Raw genomic sequence first — 12365 nt, 5'->3', positions numbered from 1 at the left:
ACCATAGACCTCTAACACTCACCTTACAGGGTCATTGTGAGGATGACAAGAAAAGGAAGTACAGTGCTTAGCACAACACAGAATACACAATAGACTCTATCTGCCGGTATATGTATATGTTGATAACTAATTAAACTACTATGTTAGAGAGTTTGTGGTATATTAAAAAGCATTGTTTGTGTGGGCAGGAGACTTGGTTCCAGAATCTTCTGGTGTGAGATACTGGGTAAGCATGAGAGATCACATTGAATACTTCTTATGAATCAGGTCTTTGCACTTTACATATGTTAATTAGTTGAAAGTTTATATCAACTTTATCACATATATCTTATTATCATACCCATTTTATAGATAATAAAGAAGCAGAAAATTCAACTTGTCTATAGTCACAGGACAAGCAAGCAGTGGGAACAACATTCAAACCCAGGCATTCTGTCTCCGAAGCTCATGCTCTGAAACACACTAATAACTTGTTTCCTAAATACCATCAACATTGCTTAAACTCCCTGTGCTCTGGTTTTCTAATTTTTGAAATAAAGGAAGCATAACCTGCACAGTTTAATTCACTCAATGTTACAAACTCATAGAATTTGAAGCCAAAAGGATCTTAAGTGAATACATAGTCCAAATTTTAGTATTGTGAACCTAAAGAAACTAAGTTCTAGAAATTAAGCATCATACTCAGGGCACACAATGAATGACAGGCTTAAATTTGGTCATATGGTACTTAAAAAGACAATCCTTATTCAATGCCAAAAAAAAAACCCCATTTTTAATAAGGATACACATCTCAATATGGTCAGGCATGATAGGCCAATTTTTATATTTAGAGAATAAATAATGAAAACATTAGTCTCTTTTATATTAGGTACTATAATAGAGAGATATGATAGAGTGCACTAGAAACACGAAACAATTTTAGTATTGTGAACCTAAAGAAACTAAGATCTAGAGAGAAAGCATCATACTCAGGGCACACAATGAATGACAGGCTTAAATTTGGTCATATTGTACTTAAAGAGACAATCCTTATTCAATGCAAAAAAAACCATTTTTAATAAGGATACACATCTCAATATGGTCAGGCATGATAGGCCAATTTTTATATTTAGAGAAAAATAGTGAAATCATTAGTCTATTAGATACTATAATAGAGAGATATGATAGAGTACACTAGAAACACCAAACGCAATAGATTTAATATTGGGCAAATAGAAAAACAAAGAGAAGGTTACTTTTGGACTGGTTTTTGAGGCATCAGTAAGTTATTTTGATGACAAAGACAAAAGGCAATTAAGATTGACAAAACTTTTTATTCAAATTACTAGCCCAGGATAGCACACTAAAAGAAACAAGATGTCTACCTTTCTTGTTGACAAATTTCAGGCCACCTGAGCTCCAAACTGGAAGTTATGTGACTAGGGTAGGACTGAAAACTTATTTTGGCAATGAAGGGTTTCAAAGCCAGCCTCCCCAGATGTGCTATTTTGACATGAGGATTATTTTGAGCTGAATGCAATTGACATCCTGCTTGCAAGAATTTAAATTAAGGCCCATGCCCATAATAAACCTGTCCGTGCAAATTTATTAGACCAGCCAAAAGAACTTAAGGAGGGTAGAGAAAAATTTCTTCCTCCCCCACAGCTATTAGAATCGCTAGCCTTTTAAGCATCCAAATCAATAGAATGCTTTTGTCAGCTGGAGTTTTAGAAATGTTAGAAATAAATGACATTTATTTGCTTCTGGTGCCCACATTAACTGTCTGTCAGTAGTTAGAAAACAGTTTTAATTCTCTCAGTTCATTTGGTCCCTACTAAATAAAGTGAGATTAAAATCAGGACCCTTTTCTTATGTTTATGTCATTATGGCCTGGTAGCATGCCTGAAACAGAGTAGTAACTTATTATCTATTTTTAACAAGAAATGTTTATTGTGCATTCATAAGTGTTAGGCACTCCAGCCCGCGGAGTGCCAAACTACGGCCCGCGGGCCGAATCCGGCACGTTTGAAATGAATAAAACTAAAAAAAAAAAAGACCGTACCCTTTTATGTAATGATGTTTACTTTGAATTTATATTAGTTCACACAAACACTCCATCCATGCTTTTGTTCCGGCCCTCCGGTCCAGTTTAAGAACCCATTGTGGCCCTCGAGTCAAAAAGTTTGCCCACCCCTGCACTAGGCTAAGCATTTTATGTGCTTTTTCTATTTTAATCCTCACATTAGCCCTCTGAGACAAGTACCACAATTCGCCCAGTGATTTGGAATCTTAGAGAGACTAAGAGTATGTCTATCCAAGGACCCACAGAGATGAAGGGGGCACAGACTCATGCACTCCACCTGCCTTCAAAATCTGTGGCATTTTCAAGATGTGATGAATTCATTTACAATTATTTGCATAATATTAAACTGGCTTTTATAATGTCTTTTATAAAGCTTGGTATATAATTTTAAAATGCTACTTTGTATGCAGTGAATAAGAGTGTTTATTTGTTTTAAAGACAACTAAAAATCAGGAAGAGGTCAATATGTTTTTCAGGAAAAAAAAGTTAAAATATGATACCAATGTGCACTGAGATATTTTTAATGTACAGGTACTTTTTAGAAATAATAGGAGATTCTTTTTCAATGTGTTTTTTAATCATTAAGCATTTTTTTTAAGTATTGCTTTAAAAAAAGGATTATTATATTAAAAGCTCTTTATAAAGGCCCTTTAAATGAACTTTTAACCACATGTGAACAATGCAGCCTTCTTTTCATCCTGCTTGCTTCCAAACCCAAATCTATGGATAGGGCTATGCTCTGCCAGAAGACACTTTCAGGATTAAAAATATCCAGAGAGTTGGAGACTTCATACATATTCCAGTCAGCTTGTTGATTAAACCAACCCTGACGCCTTTTAAAAGAAAAGGGTAGGAAGAAACTATAAATCTCTAAACATAAGGTAGGGTGGATTCTTGGTACTCATTTGTATGTCTCTTCAATACTACTTTTAAATCCTTTATAATAACTTTTAAGGCCGCCCCATGCTACTCAATTCTGTGTTGTTGTTGTTGTTTAATAGTGCATCTTAAGAAACTAAACTGACCACGCATTTCCAGGAAATCACCAAATTACAAGGAAGTGAGAGAAACAGAAGCAGGTGATTTCACAAATGGCTGTCAGTTCCACCTAAGTCAATCCAATGTGATCTCCCTAAATGGGACAGAGGCCCACCATGTTCCCTCCATTGGGAGATTAGCAAAATGGAGATGGACTCTACTGACCAGAAGTTCATAACTGAATAGAGGTAAGCCATAGGGGCCAACCAGGCAATTGTAGGCAGTGCTGTGAGGAAGGTGGTGAACAGGTTGCCACGGAATAACAGAGGATGCAGAGACTTGTAACCTGTTGTATTTGGAAGGAGTGGGGATGGAGTGTGGAAGGTAGATGGTGGGGGAATCCAAGAAGATGGCATGGGGGTCCTTGCATTCAGTTTGAATCTTGAATAAAATGATACCATTTTTAAAGGCTGGAAAGGAGGTGGCATTCAAAACGGAATGCAATGGTATTGTAATCACAGCATGAAGGACACATGGGGGGAGACAAAGAAGGGTGTAGTCTGATTGGGGTGTCCTTTTAGAAGAATCAGAGGATCCTGAGGCAGTTGCTCATCCAGCTCTTGACCTCCAGGTTAAATAATATGAAATTACTTCCGCACTTTTGTCAATTAACTTATATCCGTGCGATAGTTATTTTGTTATAATCATCAATACTATAAATGTGTTAACTGCATTGAACACTTCTTATATGCAATTTACATTTTACCCTTAACAGAGCAGTGAGGAGAGTGTTACTGTTATCTCCCTTTCCCACATGAAGAAATAGAGCTGTTAGGTAACATGCTTGGAGTCCAACGGCAAGAAAACTTTAGATTCTAGAGCCACATGCCTGACTCCTAATACATATTGAGGGCCTGTTATATGCCAGGCTCTTTGCTCAGTGCTGGAGTTACATACCTAACTAAGAGTGACCAAGTCTATCCTCTCTGATACCTCTTCTTTTTTATTGTCTTATTTATCATAAGAGAGTGAGAGAGAAAGAGAAGAGAGAAAGAAATACTGATTTGTTGTTCTACTTATTTATGCATTCATTGGTTGCTTCTTGTATATGCCCTGACTGGGAACGGAAAGTGCAACCTTGGTGTATCAGGATTATGCTCTAGCCAACCACGTTACCTGGCCAGGGCTTATCAGGGACCACTTCTTATTTCTCAAAAGATTTCAGCAGCTTAGTTTAGAGTAATAAAAAGCCAATTATACTCTTTGCTACGCCTACATGTAATTAAGTGGTTAAAACGAAGGGGTGGAGGGTAAGGGAGAACTACCTGAGAAGGAAGCAGATGTAAGAGGTCAAAATGTCTGTTTGTCACAAGTAAGATGAGCTAATTAGACTGGCAGGATTATAATGTTACTAATAGAACATCCTGGGGAATGAAAAATAAACATATGTATTAAATACCTGATATACTGCAAGCTTCACGTTTTTATATGCATTGGTTCATGTAATTCTGACAACAGGCTTGTGAAATAGGTAAAAAGATCCCATTTTATAAAGGAGAAAAAATACAAGGTTTGACTAGTAATCGGAGACCACATTATAGAAGGCCTTGAAGTCTGACATGACCAAGCCTCTTCCCTCCTTTTAACTGGTAATCTCAGTTTAATCATTCTGCTGCAGCCCTGGCCTGTGTGGCTCAGTTGGTTGGGCCTTGTTCTGTGCACTGAAAGGTCGCCAGTTCAATTCCCGGTCAGGCCACATGCCCGGGTTGTGGGATCAATCCCTGGTAAGGGGTGTTCAGGAGGCAACTGGTTGATGTTTCGCTCTCACATTGATGTTTCTCCCTCTCTCCCTCTCCCTTTCTCTGTCTCTAAAATTTTAAAAATAAACAACACAAACCCAAACACAATAAAACATGCTGCTGCAGATTGGAAACGAGTATTTGAAACCAGGGCAACCCCAGAAACATTCCGAACAAATGTATGTGGGATGAAAGTGTGTCCAAGAACACAGGGCACTTCCTTGAAAGGCGCACTTCCTTGAAAGACTGGAGAGCTTAAGTGGAGGCTTGAATGTGAGCTCCCACGTGGAAAAGCTAGGTTTCTTTGATGTTTCTATCTCTTTCTCCCTCTTTATGCTTTTCTGAAATTAATGCAAAAATATTTTTTAAAATAAAACAAACAAAAAGCATGCAGCCTTATGTCTGCTAAAGGTGGCAATAAGCATCTGAGTTTACTGAGATGCTGAGAAAGGTGTTACATCCTTATCCTGCTACTCCATTGTGAAGGCATCCTTGCCCTGGGAGTAAGTTTCAAACCTCTGACTTTACCTCTCCATGTCATGGTTTCCTCATCTCTAAAACCAAGTGTTGAGTTAGAAATCTAAGGTCTGTCACAGCTCTGTGACGCTTTGCCTCTTAGCTTCCATATTCCATTTCCCACAAGACTGAACATCTCAACCAACATGGGTAGTGTGGATTTTAGGTTCAGAATCTGTGATTTCTGGAGACTAAATACAGGAGCATTCCCCTGTTTGCAAGGATAGTTTTTCTTCTTCCTTTCTTAAGGTGCTGTGTTAAAGTGCTCCTAAGGCTGAAGAGGTGAATGAAAAGCTCCTGGTTATCTTTAGGCTACCCAACTTCATGAACCTATCACTTTGCCCGACTTGATAGCCTACTGCCCTAAACAGTAGGCTAAAGCCATGGACCTCATGGCTTTATAGCTTCCTCACAAATCATCACATGTGAAAACCGGAAATGTAACAGAGAAAATTATCTCTTTTCCCAAAGATTAAAAAAAAAAGTTCTAAGAAGCCTGTCTGTTGAAGAGCACTTAAGAACACATCTTAGGGATCGTCGGAAATCTGCATTCTGACATGTCTCTCCCTATCTACCAGGCAGAATTTGAAGGGGGTGCAGTCTGCATTCTCTCCTCTACACTCAACTGATAATGTAGACATGTCAGATTTTAAGCCACTGGCGGCATGCCTATATCAGGCTGTCTCAGAACCGGGAAGTGGGAAGAGGCAATTCAGGGGGTCAAGATATAATCTAGGTTCAAGCTGCACCGGGTCTCCAGCCAGATCCCGGCTCAGCCAGTGTCTAGACATGGCAGCCAAGTTTCCATCAGCTTTGCCATAATTAACATGTGCATAGACAGTCATTTCTTAGTAACAGAATACGAAGCCAAACAGGAAGGTAACTAACTAGCTGTTAGAGCTTGGGTTTCGTTTCTGGGTAAATCGGTAGTCATCCCACAGAGACATTCTTTCTGTGTATAATCTCAAAGCAGCTAGCAAGAAATGGGATGAAATAAGAGAAGGTGTGTTAGCAGCTGCTCTTAAATTTCCCCATCTTGTTGGGATTTGTCTTAGCTTGGGTTTTAGAATCTTTAAAGTAGCAGTTGCCATGTTCAACTTTCAGTAACCCCATAAACCCGGAAATAGCTAATGTGATTCATCTGGGAATCAGTTATGGTAATGAGCTGTGTCCAAATGTTGGTTTCATAGTCATACCTGCTCCCAAGAGCTGTGTTCTGTGAAAGGTGGCAAGTTACAATCTCTGCAGCCCTGAGTCACTGCTGCTTACGTACATACCACCTATGGTTTTGAAGTTGTCTTGTCTTTCAGGCTGGGGGCCAAGTTTAAACCTCTGGGGCAGGAGTGAGGGTGAGAGTGTGGGAAGGGGGTGGACTGCTCATTCAGATGAGTAAAAAGTGAATCAACCATGAGTAAGAAGCTCTTTAGAGGGTGAGCAGATTATAAAAATGCCAAAGAATTATTTACACGAACTGCCTTTGTGATAGAAAGCCTGAGGTCTTTGTGAAGATGAAAGAGAGTGAAAGTTCTAGCCAGGCTGACACATTTTCCTTCTTCCTCTTCAAAAACTTTATCACCTTTATCTCAATTCACCAAAAATATACTGAGGATCTGCTGTGTAAAAAGTTCCCCCTAATCAGGAGTTACAAATATGAAAGGGACAGGTTGCCTGCTCACTCAAGGCTCACTGTCTAGTGGAAACAGACACATACACATATGTGTTTCTAAATCAGGGCAACCTGGGATGGGAGCAGAAATCATTTCCTCTTGGAATCTCTCTCTGACCTTTCAAACGTGGGGCCATGACCCCTCATCTGGACACCTATAACTCACTGTATTTGTGACAAAAAATGCCCATCACCCACCAATATCCAGTCTCCCCTTCCTTCTAGTAACAGAACCCCAATTTTATTTGGGACAATACTGTACATATACTAGAATAATATATTTCCCATCACTCTTTGCAGCTAGATGTGGCCATGTGACTAATTTGTGGCCAATAGAATGTGAGTGTAAGTACCACGTGAGACTTCCAGAAAGCTGCTTAAAGGAAGCTGACTGGATTGGGAGAAGTTCTTGTTTTATTTTTTTACATTCCTCCTTGGATGGCCTGGGACATAGAATTGCTGGCTATGTATCCAAAAGCTGTCGAGGAGTCTAAGTTGATCCTGAGGATGGAAGCTATGTATTAAGTATAGCAGAGTAGAAAAACAGAAGAAGCCTGGATCCCTGAGAACTCTGTGGAGCTGCCATGTCAGACCGGGTCTATTCTGTTGCCAGGATTATTTGTTTTTTTACATGAGAGATAAATAAATGTATAGCTTTAGGGAAGATATACTAGTTTTTCCCTTAAATGCAAGCAAAATTAATGATAACTAACACATCTAACGTAAAACTTAACATACTGCATAATTGCTTATTTGATTTTCTGATTTTCCACATATAAAGATTTTAATATTCTTAATGAAATAGATCATGTTTCTTTAATCCTCTTTGTAAAGATTTATAGATTAAGTGGAAAGAATGAATAAAGTGAAAGAATTGTTCAATTGGATTGAATACATTTCTTAAGGAAAGATTTATTGAAAATTGGAAATGGGATGTGAGAGTATGACAGAACTCAAATTACTTTAAGGAATTTAGTTTGAGCAACTGAAAAGAAAATTCAGGGCAGGTTTGCTGGAGAAGATTGGGAGTTTGGTCATGAATATACTAAGTTTCAGCTGTTACTCACTTCCTGGCTTTCAGGGGCCTTGTCAAGCTGGATCTTGGTGAGGTGCTGCCTTATTCCTTAACTCAAGGGGATGTCTCTCTACTGATTCTCCTAGACACCTGTAGCAAGTGTTCAGGAGAATAAGACAAGACTTCACCCCAGTCTTTACCATGCATTTTGCCTAAAATAGCAACCTTCCTGTCACTCCTGGAATATTTTGTGAAGTCATTCATGGAATAACTGCAGAGTCTTCCATGTGAAGTCCCAAGTGTTAAAGCTTACCCATGCTATCCACGACCAATTAATCAGCAAGCATGTAGTACATCAGCACTTCAATGATAGACTTGTCAACCCTACTTGTACATTAAAGAAGCAACAGGCACGCCCTTATTCTCCACTTGTAACTTTCTTCTTAAACAAAAGTCCTCAGATGTGCTTTTCTGAAGAACAGAGCTTTCTCAGGACTTGCAATTAGACAGGTAGCCTGAGGGCAGTCAGGGTTTCTCTTGGTTACTGTGACTAACAGGGGAGGTAGTGATTATAACGATACTCTCATCCATTTTCTTATAAGAGAAATTCTCTTCTTATAGTATCTTTATTATTTAGAAACTGACTCATTCAAGTCTAGAAATGATCTAAGTAAGGCCAGTTCTATTACTTCTCTTTTAGGCCTTTTTCCTTCTCATCCATATGCCACCAGACAAAAAATAATTTTCTTTAATATATTCTTTTCATTGATTTTTTAGAGGGAGAGGGACAGAGAGAGAGAAACATTGATGTGAGAGCAAAACATTGATTAGCCTGCAACCTGGGTATGTGCCCTGACTGGAATCCAACCAGCAACCTTTTGGTGCACTGGATAACACCTAACCAACTGAGCCACACCAGCCAAGACAATAGTTACCTTTAAACAGTCCTCTTTGCAACTTGCTAGGAAACATAGCAAAAAGATTGCTAAGAAAACGAGGGCAAATACATTGACTAAAGGGAAAGTCTGAGATTTTTGTGAAAATCTACACATTTCATTTCTGCCCTAAATGTGATTTTTCCTGGCATAATTACTCTGTGTAGGATAATGAGCCATATACTCTGAAGCTGCCTCAAACATAATTGCCTTTTCAATAATGTTTATTTAACAAACATTTCTTGAGGATTTACTTTTAAGAGTTGATGGATGAATGAATAAATATTTGCCTTCCTTTTCCAAGTGCACTTGCTTAATGGAAGTACTAACAACTGCTCCCATGAATGACTATAATAACTACTCAACTGAACTTCCTTCTCCAAACCCATTGGCATTCATATTGTTTGACTGGCACATCTTTTAAAAAATTTTGGAGTCTGGCGGGTGTGGCTCGGTGGTTGAGTGTTGACCCATGAACCAGGATGTCACAGTTCGATTCCTGGACAGGGCATATACCTGGGTTGCAGGCTCAGCCCCAGTGGGGGACATAAAGGAGGCAGCCGATTGTTGATTCTCTCTCATCATTGATATTTCCATCTCTCTTACCCTCTCTCCTCCTCTCTGAAATCAATTAAAGTATTAAAAAATGTTTAAGATCTAAACATTGTTTCAATACCTTGGCTATTGTGAATAATATTGTAGTGAATGAAGGTGGAGATATTTCTTTGAGATACTGATTTCGATTCCTTTGGATATATACATAAGAGTGGGATTGCTGGATTATATGGTAGTTGTATTTTTAAATTTTTGAAGAATCTTCATGCTGTTTCCTCTCAGGGCTGAGCATTTTACATTCCCACCAACAATGTACAAAGGTTTGCATTTCTCCATATCCTCACCATTTGTTATCTTTGTTTTTTTGTTTGTTTGTTTTTATAATAGCCATCGTAACAGATGTGAGGTGATATTTCATTGTGGTTTTGATTTGCATTCCCTGATGATTAGTGATGTTTAGCATCTGTTCATATACCTATCCATCATTTGGAAAAATGAAGGTCCTTTGCCTATTTTTTAATCATATTCTATACTTTTTTGCTATTAAGTATATGTGTTCCTTACAGATTTTATTAAAGAATGGTTTTCTCCTAAAAGCTGTATTGTATACAACATTTTAAAATTTACCTCCTCAAAGTGAAAATTAGGTCACTGAAAATTATATAGGACATCAGCAGAACAGGGAGTCATTGCTCCTTAGCTGCTGGAATGATCAAAAACAATTTTCAGGGGGAAAAACATACATTTTACTCTTTCCTCTTGACATTCAATAATTGAGTTTGCGCGTATACACACACACACACACACCACACACTGCTTAAACTTAATTTATAATGAGCTATTTTGTAGTACATAGTAATCCCTTCCAATCCTTTAAAATGTAACCACTAAATTAAACAGGTACTAAAATCATCTTGACTCTTTCCTGGCACTTTTATAGTAAGCATATTTTGCACAAAAAAATAAGGTATATTTTTATTTTACCAAATTGGGGCTGAATGACAGGAGAATGGACCTAATGTTAGGGTCACCAAAGGAGGGATGCACGAGGCCAAAAGAGGTAAATAATTATCAATTTATTAAGTCATCTGGAAAATCAGATGGGCTGAGCCCCAAAATGGCACCAGCACCCAGGGATGGTCCAGAGGGGGAGGATTATGGTCTTAGCAAGTGGAATGTGGTTAGTTCCTGGGGGGGAGAGGGGGATGATTCAATTATTGGATCAGACCTAACACATACAAAGAGAAGAAAGATATGAATTGTAAAAGTGATCATTTTCTGAATGAAAAAGGCAGTGGGGTATTTGTAAAAATAGTGTATTTATATACACATATATATCTTATTTGGTATTATATCCTATTCTATTAAAGCTCTTCTTTGTCAGTATTTAGGAAATCAATTAAGTACCTTTTTTTTCTGTAGAAATGGAAGGTGCCAGGAATTTCACCTTTGCATATGATGTCAGAGTGCTGTATATTTCTTAATACATCCAGAGAGGAAAGACATTGGTCAAGCTAAGCAACAATGAAATCAGTCATGCTATATGCCATATTTTATCAATTATAATACAGGTATGCATAACCATTCTGAAATTTTTATTAAAATAGAGCTACGTGTGGATATCTACATGTAAACTTTACAATAAAGTTGTGCTGTTTGACCAGAATATCTCTGGACAGATGTCTATGTCATAAGAATAGATATCTTCTAAAAAATGGGTCAGGGGTTACCCAGGTTGAATAGTTGTGATTAGGAAAATCTGCTTGGGAAATAGTAGACCTTGTGTAACACATGGAAAAAAAATGAGAGAGATATTATTTCTCAGGAGACAATAATCATGATAAAAATCCATTCATATTCTCATTAATGAAATAGGTACTCATTTACTAACTTTACTAATTTATATCCTTCTAAATGCAATGCCCTGTGCTAACTCTACTAGTATGTGAGCATGTTAGAAGATACGTTGAAGTGATACCTGGAAACATGTTCTATATCATCTGAATTTAAAGCTATGGTTGATTTTGCAGACCTTAATTTGACGGACTTCGAATTTAAGGGACAGAACTTCCAGTCCATATGTCATATGTGAAAATCAACACCCTGTTAATTTTAAAATGCTTTTAACCAAGATTTGCTTATAATTAATTTAACAGGTTATTTTTTTTGGTTATTAATTCACTGTTATTTTTAACAAATTTTTGGCCATATGTTGGTAAAAGCACTGTAATAATTTCACTGAGATAAATAAATATTACATATCTAAAACTATTGACTACATACTAGTATTTAAATCCAAGAGTCACCGCTGGTAAACATGTTTGGCAAATGGTTATCACATGATCATACCTCATCACCAGCAGTGATTAGTTCTGTTGTCGAGTTCTAACTCCTTCCAGCGGATGTTCCCAGCCACGTTGCATCTGTTTACTCATAGTGGCTGGTTGAATGCACACATTCACTACACCTATTCAGTATAAATTTAAAACTACAATAATACATATAGAAAACATTCCTGTGAAATTAAATTTTTCATACATACTTAATTTTACTTACAGAGACATGTCTACATAAGTAAAAATAGATAAAATAATTTGTCAATTTTAAAAAGTATTTTGTGCTCTGACCGGTTTGGCTCAGTGGATAGAACATTGGTCCCAGGTTCGATTCCAGTCAAGGGCATGTACCTTGGTTGCGGGCACATCCCTAGTAGGGACTGTGCAGGAAGCACCTGCTCAATGTTTTTCTCTCATTGATGTTTCTAACTCTCTATCCCTCTTCCTTCCTGACTGTAAAAAATCAATAAAATATATATTTAAAAATTATTTTATATTCTTTT

Source organism: Myotis davidii, unplaced genomic scaffold, assembly GCF_000327345.1.
Source record: "Myotis davidii unplaced genomic scaffold, ASM32734v1 scaffold1, whole genome shotgun sequence".
NCBI classification, from domain to species: Eukaryota; Metazoa; Chordata; class Mammalia; order Chiroptera; family Vespertilionidae; genus Myotis; species Myotis davidii.
This window is presented reverse-complemented; position numbering follows the sequence as displayed.